This window comes from Oryctolagus cuniculus, chromosome 10 (genome assembly GCF_964237555.1).
Source record: "Oryctolagus cuniculus chromosome 10, mOryCun1.1, whole genome shotgun sequence".
In the NCBI taxonomy this organism is placed as follows: Eukaryota; Metazoa; Chordata; class Mammalia; order Lagomorpha; family Leporidae; genus Oryctolagus; species Oryctolagus cuniculus.
Genome location: NC_091441.1, coordinates 29,112,545 through 29,126,212, shown reverse-complemented (window position 1 = coordinate 29,126,212; position 13,668 = coordinate 29,112,545). Strand labels below are relative to the sequence as shown.

The 13,668-nt window shown below is 54.5% G+C and overlaps 1 protein-coding gene across 9 annotated transcripts in view; it reads left to right on the top strand.

Moving 5' to 3' along the window:
- CTIF (cap binding complex dependent translation initiation factor) overlaps positions 1-13,668 on the top strand; it is a 301,086-nt gene that overhangs the window by 168,921 nt on the left and 118,497 nt on the right. The gene's annotated exons all lie outside the window — the stretch shown is intronic.

Sequence of the window (13,668 nt, the reverse complement as noted above, 5' to 3'; positions counted from 1 at the left end):
GAGAACCGCGGCGTGAGCGTGGGTTTGCTGTCCCTGCGTCGGTGTCTGCAGCTCCGTCACTTCTGGCTGCGTTCTGCCTTTCTCAGTCACCAGCTGATACCTGTGGGATGAGGCTGGCGGCACCAATGCCTGTTACCAAGTGGGGATTCCTGCCTGGGCGGCGGTGGCAGCTCCACTTCCCTCGTTGTCCCAGGGACTGAATCCCTTCAGGAATCCGGCTGAGACCTGGCCGTGCCTGCCTCCTCTTCCATGGGGTCAGCACCCAGACTTTGCAGTTCAGGAGGAGAAATGCCGTCTCCCCCCCTTGACCTCGGCATGGCAACAGCTGTCCCCATAATCACAACTGCCAGTTGCCTGTTTTGAGACATGACCTCCAGGAGGCTCCTGGAGCTCACAAGTCCAAGGGTGCCCGTCTGTCTGCCTCCCTGGTCACTGGGAGCTGTCCCTGGTGTGTGACAGGCGGCACACAGATGAGCAATGGCACGTGCTGCTGACACTGTGCCTGGAAGAGCCCCCTTCAGCTAAGGCAGAAACCAGGCTCTCCCTAAGGGCTCGGAGTCCAGAGTGACCGCAAGGGACCAGGAGAAGTGTGAAGAGGGGGCCCTGGGCAGAAACGAGCGCCTGGGCCTGGCCATCCTGGGAGTGCGTGCACTTACTCTCTAAGAGACTTCCAGACCTGGGCAGATCACCATGCTGTGTCTTAGGTAAAACATTCCAGGTGTAGAACAGCGTTTGTCGTGCGCAGCCATTTGTATCCAGAGGGTGGGGGAAGGGTTGAGTCTATTTTTTGCTTGAATGTGCATACATTAAATTAAATTTCTGGATAGAAATACTAAAAAAAAAAAAAAAAAAAAAAAAAAAAGACTTATGCCTGAGGAATAAAAATGAGGTGTTCCCCTATAAGGAATTTCTTTTTAAATAAAGGTGCTGGTTTGTGGTTTTACCTTTCACGAACAGAGAAGGGTCTCAGAGAGTCTAGAACAGCCTCTGAGCTGGCTAGCTGCTCCAGAAAACAAGGTGTGCCTGCTCTTCGGGCTGGCCAGCCCCCTCCTTGAGCCCCAGGGTTGTAGTTCACTGACAGGTGTCTGTGCGCCTTCACGCTACCCGCAAGCCCTGGGCAAGCAGCATTAGGAGGTGGCCGCAACTCAGGGTGGTGGAAGACAGGGAGCCCAGGGTGCCTTGTGATCTGCTGGTGGCTTTACTGGGTCTGAAAACATGCACCGGGAACAGCACGTGTCCAGCCAGCCGGGGAAGGGCAGCCCTGGCTTAGGAAGTAGAACCTCCAGGCATCAGAAGGGAAAGTGGAGACGAGAGAGCGGGACCGAGCCCTGTTCCTGCCTGGGCCCGAGCAGGGGTCATGGCATTGTGTGTGCTGCCTTCCTAGTGAGCAGCATGACTGAAGGCGATTCCTGATTTCTGCTGAAGGCAGGAGGAGTGGCGTTTGCAGAGCCTGGGGAGAGGATGAAGAGAACAAAGGATTTGTGTCCCCAGCCCCCGTGGTCCCTGGTGGCAGCAAAGACTCAGAGTAGGACTCAGAGGTGTGCAGAGTCCCCAAGCTTTCAAATGAGGAGTCACCCACTGACTGCTCTCCAAGCCCTGGAGCCAGCGTCCAGGTCAGCGCACATGTCCGCTCTGGGCCAGGTGGCCTTGCTCCGCAGGAGTCGCCTGGACAGTGGCCGGGCTCCGGAAGGCAGCAGCGTGACCCAGGAATGTAGGAAGAGGCGCCCGCCCGCCATGGGAGGCCTGGGAAGCCGACCTTCCGCTGAGCCCGCTCTCGATAACCAGTGCCTGCGTGAGCTCAGCACACCTCAGAGGATGTGCGCTGGGCCAGCGTCCAAAGCAGGCCATAAAGATGATTAAGGGACGGAAAGTATGTCCTGAGAGGAGGGCTCCAGGGCTGGGGCCAGGGAGTGCAGCCCAGCAGGAAAAGAACAGCCGCACCGTGAAACCCGTGGAAGATTGATATGGAGGCCTGAGGGCGGCTGCCTCGTGTTCCCAGGGCCCCGAACCAGAGGAAGTCAGCCCCAGCACGGGAGCAGAGTTTTTAGCGGCACCAAAGACAGACTGGAGGAGCGCATGTCTGCCCTGGCCACGGCGCTCAGCCGTGCACTGGGCGTGCTGCATGTGCCGGCCGGCACGGCAGCCCCACTCCCACGACACACTACGTGCAGTCCATCACTCACAGCCGAGCGCAGTCATGGAGACCCCAGGCAAGGGGTGGGGGGGCTTTCAGGAGAAGAACAGGCAATTGTACATTTAAGGACCTCACTGGCTAAAAGCAGGGGGCTTCTAAGTGCTTCTTGGGAAATCACGCAACTCGGTCATTCAATGAGTAGCTGGCGAATAGTGCCAGGTCGGCCCCTGACCCAGCTGGCGACTGATGGCAGTGGCCTTGCTGAGTCTTAGACCTTTATATTTGACCTTGATCATGAACACTTCTGTACAGCGGGTTAACTTTCCTAAGATTGTGGGCTGAACCCCCACGAAGGGGCTTGAGTTCCCCAGGCACACCAGCTGGCCAGGGCAGAGGTGACCAGACTCGGGCATCTGCGCTATGCCTCTGATCTCACCCTCTGTCCCGTGAAGGGAGTGGCCAGCGGAATCGGGATCCCCCAGTGTCTCTGTGACTCCTTGGAACGCCTGCAAGAGTCGGTGGCTTCTGTCTTCCTGTGAATGACGGAGGTGGTGTCCGATAGCTACATGTAGCTCCTTAGAGCGTGGGCACGTGGCTGACCCTGGAGTGCGTGACTCCCCACAGCCTGGCACACGTGTTTTCAAATGGGGGCCCCAAATCCTAGTTTTCACAGAAGTCCACATCATATCGCAGCCCTAGCTGGACCGTCTGGGGATTTTGTGTGTACTTGCGGCTTTTGTTTAAGTCTGAGACCAGCAGCGTGCTGAATCAGTCTCATGCCCTGGAATTAGAAGCGGCATACGAGCCTCACCTCCTCAACTCATAACTCTGGGATCTTGCCTAATCACTTTACATCCTGAAAGCTCTATTTCCTCTTCTGTAAAATGGGTCCACTAATTGGAAGGCTTAAATGAGCTGACTCTGTAAATCACCTACAAAAGGGCTTGGAGCCAGCCCACTCTGCAGGCCAGGGAGGGTAGCTCCAATTCCCCGGGGGTATTTCAAGGTGAGTGTCGTGGGGATGTCCATGGCAAGGGCTGGGCATGCAACCACACTCCCAATAGCCTTGCCCATGCTCGCCGCAGGGACAGGGCACCAGAGTCCATCATCCCCCCTTCTCTTGGATCCACTTTGAAAGCTCCGCCCCCAGGGTCTCTGAGATGAAAACGGGACAGTTCAAAGGTTTCCTGCTCAAGAATGTCCTCGAGATCTGTGCAGCTGTTTATTCTTGGAAACTAGCAGAGGACACTGGACGGCTTCAGAAGTCACGCACTTTCGTGATGTATATCCTACACGGGTGTGCCTTGCGCCCCCAGAGAGCGACCTGCACAGCAGGACACCTGCTGCTTAGGAGGGGGCCGTGGAACTTTGTCTCTCTCCCCTCAGAGCTCTCTGCCCCCGACATGTAGACCTCGGTGATTGAAGCCCTGGCTCACGGCCTCTGTTGACCTTGACCTTCCCCTGACCCCAACCTGGCTCCATATACGAGATGAACAAACTGAGGCCATGAGCGCATGCCGTCATCTCTGCTCCCTGGGAAACAGACTCTGAGATGTAAGTTTGAGGCAGGATGAGTCCCTGTTGAAGGAGGGGGAGGGGAGGAGAGGAGAGGATGCAGGGGTGGCAGAGAGAAGTTGTGCAGTGATGCAGCCTTGCCAGGGAGTCCAACCCTACCGGGAGCTCTGAAACTGGAGTGACTTTTTAGAGTTGTCCCAAGATGGAGAAAAGGGACAGGACTTGGGTCCAATGGCTGGGTCCTGGGTCCAGTGGCTATCGGATGGGACTGCCTGGGGAAGAGGGTGTGACTTTGGGTTGGACTGGGCAGTTTGTGAGGGGCGGGGAGTTTCTAGGGAGGGAGTGGGCAGCACAGTGCAGCTCTGGCAAGAGTGCAAGGTGTGATCCCTGCACCCCAGGCCTGAGGCTTGCACAGCGTCTCTCCCACTCCAGAACCAACCAGAACGCCGTGCCTGACTGTCCAGCACCTGCATGTTCACGTGCAGAAGGTTCGGAACAAGGAACCATCAGCAGGGCGGTTCTGGAATGCTTCCTGGAGGAAGCAGGGCTTGAACCACCGAGACACAAGGAGGATTTGGAAGGGAGGAGGGTGGGCATCAGAATGAGGGCAGTGGGGCCGGCACTGTGGCGTAGCAGGTAAAGCCGCCGCCTGCAGTGCCGGCATCCCATGTGGATGCCAGTTCAAGATCTGGCTGCTCCACTTCTGATCCAGCTCTCAGCTATGGCCTGGGAAAGCAGTGGAAGATGGCCCAAGTGTTTGGAGCCCTGCACCCACATGGGAGACCCAGAAGAAGCTCCTGATTCCTGGCTTCAGATTGGCGCAGCTCTGGCCATTGCGGCCATCTGGGGAGTGAACCAGCAGATGGAAGACTTCTCTCTGTCTCTCTGCCTCTGGCTCTTTGTAACTCTGCCTTTCAAATCAATAAATCTTAAAAAAAAAAAAATGAGAAGAGTGTGAATGCAGCAGGTGCAAGAACCCACCTTCCCCAGGAGTTGCCCCTGTACAGCTCCCTGGAAACAGGGCCTGCTGGAGCTCACAGAGGCCACAGCCCTCAACTGAACCAAACAGAAAGGAAAGCCGGAGCCTGCTGGCTCCTGACAGTGCCCAGCCCAGGCTGTTAGAAGTCTCAGAAGAGCACGCAGGCTCCAAAGCCCAGCCTCTTAACAGTCAGAGTCAGGAGGCTAATGGAGACATTAGCGATCCATCATATGATGCCTGTGCAGCCAGGGAGACAGGAGAGCAACCCCCAAATTAATTTGTTTCATTAAGTGAAGTCTCAGGACAGTTAATTCACTCCTTGTGCAAAGCTGATTGAAAGGAAGAAGGAGAGAATCCCTTGGCCACCCCAGCTGGTGAGCGAGCCACCCCCTGGGTGGAGTTGGGTGCGCGCTGCTGGGTGGTCACAGCCTCCGGCAGCTCTTGCCGCCTCTGTCCTACCATTGACTATAGCTTGGTGTCCTCTGATTACAGAACCAATTAAGAACCCTGTTCTCCCTCTCTTCCTCTTGCCAACAGGTACCCAAGTCAGATTTGATTTTGTAAGCTCTCTGTGACACCATGAAAGTCACTAATAAAGAACCAAAAAGATATCTGTAATTAGTGATCATAAGTATGCAACTCATGAGTATACTAAAAATTACTCAATAATACTTTAAAGGGGTAAATTTGTGGTGTGTGGGTTTTATCTTTAAAAAGTTTTTTAATGAATAGGGCAGATCCCAGGATAGAGTGATATGGCAAGGCCCCCTGACAATGTTGATGTCTACTGGGTTCCCTAAATGTTCCAGGCTAGTAACCTTTTCAAGAAAGACATAGATTTGTTCTGGCCACTACTAGTCCAGAACCTGTGCACACTAGTAGGGGCCACCTGTCTCCTCTCAACCTAGGTATTGGGAAATCTCTTTGGGAGAAAAGATCTCTGTATTTTCCCAACCTTTTTTGTTGAACAATGACCTCTTTTATTTATTTAAGTATTTATGACATGTTTACTTATTTATTTAGCAAGAGTGTATGCTTCCACCCACTGGTTCATTCTGCAAACACCCACAATGGTCTCTGACTGGAACCAAAGCCAAGACTTGGGAATTCAATCTGGGACTCCCACATGGGTGACAGGGACCCAAGTAATTCTGCCATCACCTGCTGCCTCCCACAGAGTACACATTAGCAGGAAGCTGGAATCAGAAGCCAGAGCTGGGACTTCAACCCAGGCATTCTGACATGTGACATGGGCAACGCAACTGCTGTTTCAACTGCTAGGCTAAATGCTTACCCTGTTTATCCAAGTTTTAAAAATTGAAGTACAAGGGCCAGCCCTGTGGCTTAGTAGGGTAAGCCTTCCCCTGTGGCACTGGCATCCCATATGGGTACCAGTTCAAGCCCTGGCTGCTCCACTTCCATTCCAGCTCTCTGCTATGGCCTGGAAAAGCAATGGAAGATGGCCCATGTACTTGGACCCCTGCACCCACATGAGAGACCCAGAAGAAGCTCCTGGCTCCTGGCTTTGGATCGGCCCAGCTCCAGCCATTGTGGCCATTTGGGGAGTGAACCAGCGGTGTGTCTCTCCCTGCCTCTGTCTGTAACTCTGCCTCTCAAATAAATAAATAAATCTTAAAAAAAAAAAAAAAAAAAAAAACTAAGAAAATTGAAGTACCTATAACACGGCTACAGTCTCTAGCACTTTGTTTTGCATCAATCAGGGTTCTGCAGAGAAACACAACCAATAGACAGGAACACACACACACATGGAGAGAGAGAGAGAGAGAGAGAGAGAGGTGGAACTTGGCTCATGAGACTGCAGAAGCCAAGAAGTCCCGCCACCTGCCATCTGCTGCAAGCTGGAAGACCAGGAAACCCAAAGTAACTCCATCCCAATCCGAAGGCCAAGAACCAGGATTTCTCAAGTCCAAGGGCAGAAGGAGATGAATATCCCAGCTCCAGAACAAGAGGGCACATTCTCCCTTCCTCTGTGATTCCATCCAGGCCCTCAGCAGATTGGAGGCTGCCTGCCTGTTCCAACGAGGTCCGCTAATTCAAGTGCCAGTTTCTCCCAGAAGCACCCTCACAGATGCACCCAGAAGTCCTATTTTACCAGCTACCTGGGCTTGGCTTAGCCCAGTCACATGGACACCTGGAGGCAACTAGTGCATCTGTTCTGCAGGACGCTCAGACAAGCTCAGGGGGCACTAAGGCCCACGTGAAGGGTTCTCTTATCCCAACACCAATACATCCTATTGCTGCATCTGCTTTTCTGAGCCTGCGTTTGCTACATGACAGGAGACAAACTTGGACTTGATTTTTCCCACCCTTTAACTTTTGCCATCTCCACCATCTATGGCCTCTTACATCCCTCTGCCTTCTCCCTGTAGATACAGAGACATAACTTTAGAATTATCGTTAATATTTACTGCTCTGACAACTCTCCCCCAGGCTCTGGACATCATCACTGACAGGGGACGCCACTCCTTCCATTCTTTTTATTTTTCATTTGTATCTATTTACTGTCATTTTATATGAAATGCAGAGACAGACAGAGATCTTTCTTCCACAGATTCACACCCCAAATGGCTGCAACAGCCAGGACTGCACCAGACCAAAGCCAGAAGCCAGGAACTCCATCTGGGTCTCCCATATGGGTAGCTGGGACCCAAGGATGCACGTTAGCAAGATGCTGGATCAGAAGCACAGTAGCCAGGACTCAATCCCAGACACTCAATATGGGGTGTAAGAGGCCCAAGCAGTAACTTAACCCTCTATACCCCTACACCTGTCCCACTCATTCCTGTCTGGAATCCCCCTTACCCTGCCTTTCACATCTGGGTCATGGGCAAGGGCCCTAAGGAACCTCTGTCTAACATCACAGCTGCTACCTGTTCCTTGAGCACCTCAGTCCACCCCATCAGTCCTGGGGCCTTCATCCCACAAGGATGTGTGGGAGCTGAGTGCCGCAGATCGTGTACACTAGGAGCGGATCAGGAATGAACTAATTGGACACCTGCCCCTATTCCTGGGCGCATGGACACAAATCGTTAAGTTAGCCCCTTTGGAAGCACAACCAATCCTCCTGACTCGTGGATTCTGTATTTGCAAATTTGCTAGTTGCTAATACCAAAATCAATACTCGGGATGTTTTTGCCATCATTCATTCACCAACACAGGCAGAGAAGTGAAAATTTCGAGTTACCCCACGCGCCGGATCCCAGCTGAGGCCACTCAAGGTGACACCTGCCTTTTTGTTTAACCCGGTCCATGAACAAGGATCCTTTGTTTCGTCTGTGTGGTGCCATGCTTTTCACAGTCCTAGGCTTGTTGTCGGTGACTCTGCTGTTTAGGCCAACCCCCAGCATGGAGCTGAAATGCCGTCTGGTGTTTCTAAGCCCAAGGAGGATGTGCTGTGCCTTCCAGAGAAACCGCGTGTGTTAGATCAGCTTTGTCTGCGTGTTACAATGTCGTTGGCTCTGTGTTCAATGTTAGCAGCTCAGCTGAAAGATGTGAGGTGTCTTTAAACTGGAACACACATAAAAAGAGGTCATGTACTGGTCACTTGGCAGCAAGGTTGGGTCCAGAGGTTTGCAGGAACCCAACCTGGGAGTGACTGCTCAGCATTTGCTAGCTCAGTGCTGGCGGCAGCTTTGTTCAAGGTGAACATTAACCGTGGTGGATGTGAGAAGCAGCCGTGCCTGCTCTTTGTGGCAGGGTGGAGAGATGCTGACTGTGAAAGGGGATGTTGTGAGCATTGGGGTTCGGGGCCTGAGTGACCTCTCCATTGGTCGTTGGTGGTGGAGGGCCGGAAGGACGAGATGTGGGGAGCCGGGGACACTTCCTCCTCTGGCCATTGCCCTCCTTGGCCTCGCTGAGCAGGCCACACTTCATTTGCACCACCGTGGGTGACACCATCACTGCCGCTCTCAGACAGCTCAGCCCTGCAGTGCCTGTCATGCACTGTCGTCAGGCGCCCGGGGACTGCGAGACAGATCCGTGCTCACGCTGCCCACGCTTTGTCTTTCCATCCCAGAAGGAAATTGCCCTCATTAAAGTCCCTGCTAAAGATAGATAAGAAAATGGGCCAGGCAGACCCCCACCCGGCAGGCAGCCCTGTCAGATTCAGAGCAAAGTGAGTCAGACAGGGATTATTTTTAGGATCCTTCTCCTCCCTCACGCCCACCCCAAGCAGGGAAGGAGAGCAGCTCATTTCTTGGAGACAGATGTCCCCGTCCACGTGTGACTGAAGCGGAGCCCCTGCCAGGGCCAGAGAAGACCCCAGGCTTTGCACCATCACGATGCTCAGGCTGCCTGGCCGCACTCCTGGGCAGAACAGGCTGCCGAGAGGGACCCCTCGGGGCTGGCCCGAGACCCCCTGTAAGGGACGCTCCTTCTCTGGTCTCCTTTCCTGGTGTGTGCCCCAGGCTCAGGGCCCCTCTCAGCATCACACTTGGAAGATCAAGGTCCTGGGGTCCTCTCATGGAAAGACCAGCCTGGCTGCGGCCCAGGACCAGCGAGCCGACGGAGATGCGTGGAGGAGCCAAAGAGGCACAAGAGTTGGCCTGCCATCCATCGTGGCAGAGCCCCCGGGGACAGCTCCGCGCACCAGGCAGGGGACACTGCGAGGACTCTGAGCGTTCTTGGTCATTTGTGTTCCCTTTTCCTTGGCTGTTAGAATCTATGTGGCTCGGGGAAGCCTGAAACAGCGAACATGGGAGACCGGGGACCAGCAGGATGGCCAGAGAGGAAGCAGGGGCATGTGCCTGGTGGCCTGCAGGGAGGAAGGCTGCCAGGTAGGAAACTGGCCTTAGATAAATGTCATCTCCACAGGTCTGGGCCAGGGACAGGGCCCAGCACAGACACCGCAGGGGCAGCCGTCTCATGCTGTCGATTTCTCCTCTTCAGTGGGCATTTGAGGACTGGCTGACGCGCGCTAAGCCCCTGCCCTTCCTCCTCCACTGGAACCCGCAGTGCCCAGGCCTCAGGCTCCGAGTCAGCCCAGTCTTGGGGGCAGTATGGGTGGTGGGCAGCTGGCCCTGTACCAGCCTCACTGGGGTTCAAGAGTAGCTTATGTCTCATCCACCAGGGGATTGTGGGAAAAGAAGGACCCTTGCCAAGTGCATTCTTTGTTTTATAAAAAAAAGCTTTTATTTGGGGCCAGCGCCATGGTGTAGCAGATACATCACTAACATTCCATATGGGCGCTGGGCTGGTTCAAGTCCCAGCTGCTCCACTTCCAATCCAGCTCCCTGCTAGTGCACCTGGGAAAGTGGCATCAGTTGACCCAAGTCCTTGGGCCCCTGTACCTGTGTGAGAGACCCAGGGGAGGCTTCTGACTCCTGGCTTCAGCCTGGCCCAGCCCCAGCTGTTGAGACCATTGGGGGAATGAAACAGTAGATGAAGGACCTCTCTCTTCCTCCATCCCTTTCTCTCTCTCTCTCTAACTCTGCCTTATAAATAAAATCTTTTTAAAAATATTTAATTGAAAGGCAGAGAGAGAGAGAGAGATTGATCTATGTATCCTCCATCCCCTGGTTGACCCCTCAAATGCCTACAACAGCCAGGGCTGGGCCAGCAACCAAGAAATCCATCTGGGTCTCTGATATGGGTGGCAGAAGCTGGTTGGAAGTGGAGCAGCCAGGATTTGAACCGGCACTCTGATATGGGATGCGGGCTACCCAAGCAGCAGCTTAACCCACTCTGTCACAACACCCGTCTCCCCCACCCCAAGCCTTTTTATTCCCATTCTTACTGTCCCCAAGGACAGGGATGCCACTAGATTACTTGGGATAGCAGGTGTGCATGAAGGCCAGCTGACTCTGACCTGCTAGGTCAGCCATGCCCGTAGACTGCTGCCCTTGTCTGGCTGATCCAGACAAGGAGATGAAGTCCAGACTGGTCCCAGGTGGTGGTGCCCACTTTGGGAAGGGTTCCAGCTGCCAGCTCCCCAGCAGAGATGAGGGCACAGGTTTTTAAAATACCAAGGAGCTTCCTACCTGGGTCAGCATTGGCCCTGAGCTCCGAGAGTGATTCTTCCCAGTATGTCTTCCCAGTAAGTTCATTGTAGCCATTTATTTCTATACCTATACTTGGCGTTTGGGGAAAGCCAAGGTGACCTCGGTTCTGGTCTGCAGTTTTTTGGGGGAGGACCTGGTTTCCAGAAATGGTGCAGGGGCTCAATTGGATGAGACACCAGCCAACAAAATAACTCTGAAGACAGGCCCCCAGGTCCCCAGAGGTAGTGCCTGGATGTGGCACCCACAGGGGACGCTAAGAGGAAGGTGTTCCCTGGGAACACAGCGCGGTCGTCTCCCAAGCGGCTGCTGATGCCTGCTCTCCAGCTCTGCACACTTGCAGGGATCTAAACGCCACTCCAAGGGGGAGGGCATTGTGGAGCAACAGGCCATGCCCCCACTTGAGATGTTGGCATCCCACACTAGGGCACCAGTTCAAGTCCTGGCTACCTTAGCTCTGATCTAGTTCCCTGCTATCTGCCTGGGAAGGCAGAGGTGATGGCCCAAGTACTCGGACCCCACCACCCAGGTTGGAGACCCAGATGGGAGTTCCTGGATCCTGGCTTTGTCCTGGCCCAGACCTAGCTGTTGAAAACACTTGGGAAATGAATCATCAGATAATAGATTTGTTTCTCCCTCCCTCCCTCTCTCCCTCTCCCTCTCTTCATCTCTCTAGCTTTCAACTAAATAAATCTTTAAAAAAAAATGGACTGGAAGGAGCTGGTACCTTTCCCAGTAGACCCAGGTAGACGTCGAAACACCTGGGTGACCAAGGACAGGCTCATAGGCCCTCTTACAGGGCGACACAGAGTCACTGACAGCCCACGGGGAGCTGAGGAGTCACCAGCACGTTGTCAGCATAGAGAGCTTGCAAGGGACTAAGAAGCAGCATGTAACCTTCAACTAGGCCTCCAGAGCCCCCGCCCGACTCCTCCATGCTCCCTGCTGCACCCCACCTGCCCCACCGCCCACCACCCTTGCTCTCTGTGCTTTCTCTGCATTAAGCAGAGCCCAGTGGCTCCTGCCCCATGCTGACCGTCCCCTGTGCCTGGGACCCCTCACCTGCCTCGTGCTCTTGTTCTACGGGCTCAGCCCCACCCTTTACTATTGGGTCCTTATGCATCCTCCTGGATCCTCTTCCTGACAGCTGCTGCGTGAGTCAGGCCTGGCACAGGCTGAGAGAGCTTCCCAGCCACACTCACGCTTCCTGGCTCACCTGGAGCAGGTGCAGAAGCTGAGGGAGCTGGAGGTGGGCAGGAGGCCCGAGAGCGTGCGGCGCTCTCATCCATTCGTGTCTGCGAGGGCCAGTTCCTGTGTCCTGAGTCACCTTCCAGGTGAACAGATGAGCCCAGAACAAAGTGGCCATCCCAGCCAGCGTCACCTGCAGGGACACCGTCCCTCCACAACACCATGTCCTTGAGTTGCCTTCAAGCTCTGTCTGTCAGCTACAAGGGGAGGATTCAGTGGACAAAGGATCCAGTTTCAGGCTTTTTGTTTGTCAGAGCTGACATTGAACTCAGGAAAAGATGTATGTGGACTTGGGACAAAGATAAGAATGTTTTTAGAGAGAGAAAAAAATCCTGTTCTGTCTGGCTGTCCGGGAGGCTGCAGCAGGCGGGTATCCCGCCCTGCTCATGGTCAAGAAGCAGCCCGTGCAGCCTGGTTGCCCTGAGCAGGCAGCCAGGTGCCTTCAAGAACCGCAAGTTGCAGCTGGGGTTCAGAGGAGCTTGGGAGGGGTCGGGGCACAGGCAGAGGGCCGGCTTCTGACCTTGCCCTGATAGGCAGGAGGGTTGGAGGGAAGGGCAGGAGTGGGGTGGGGAAGTGATCATTGGGACCTCTCTAGGCAGAGCCCACACAGACCAGCTCCTTCCCAAGGCCCCCATTGTCCCGGTTCCCAGTCGCACTGCCCCTCTTAGGGCTGCACAGGGACCTCAGGCAGGCAGAGCCCTGGTGTGCTTTACCTGTGCTGCCTGACCCCGTAGGCAGTTGAGGAGAATGCCGTCTCCTTGTCCACCCTCTTAGGATGATGACAAGACTTGCTGCTCCTGCATCCCATCCTGAGAACTGGGTGCCGCTGGCTGACGTGGCCTTCGTGGGCAACCCCGGGCAGGTCACTTGCATTTCCCCCTGGAACCCTCAGCAATTGCCAGACTTAATGCACAGATTCCCAGCACATGGAGACGCTCCCATGTGTGGGAGGAAGGTGGAGGAGGGGGAGGGAGTGTTGGATTTTTTTGAAGGCAGGATTTTTAGCTCCTGAAAGTCAAAACCATCCCACTTGAGGCAAGCCTTCATTTTGCTTCTCCCATCATTGCCTGGAAGTCACCTAACACAGGCTACTGTGGGGCCAGCATCCCAGTGGGGGGGGGGGGGGAGGGGGCAGTCCTTGAGAGTGTGCCGAGTTGTCTAGACTGGGCATCACTCCACCTCTAACTTATAACACAAGACATCGGCCCTGCACCTGCTGCTCTGAGTTCAAATGAGATGATGGTCAGAAAGCACGTAAAGATGGCAAGGGTGACATGAACACCAGGAGTCCATGTTAGTGGCACTCCCACCTGTGTTTACAGTTGTGTGTGTGTGTGTGTGTGTGTGTGTGTGTGTGTGGTGTGTCCAGGCATTCTGCCAATCGTCATTGCCATTGAGGCCTTGCTGGAAGTGGCTTTCTGTATTATCAGTCTGCTGCATAACAAACTGCCCCAAAACTTAGAGCTTAAAACAAATGTTTATTGGCTCGCGCAGGCTTTGAGGGTCAGCATCCCTGGGTCACTCTGTCTGAGGGTCTCCCGGGGGACTGCAGTGACGCCGTCAGCTGGGGCACTGGAGAAGGCTCGAGTTGGAGATCTGCTCCCAGACCCCTCGCAAGGTGCTTGGCAGGGGTGCATCTCCTCGCCCCCTATGGGTCGCAGGTTCGGGGGTGCTCTTCCTAGGGCTACTCAGGACATAGCATGTGACTTCCTCCAGAGTCTGGCCCAAGAGCAGATGGAGAGACAACCAGGCAGACACACACCAGGAGAGAGGCT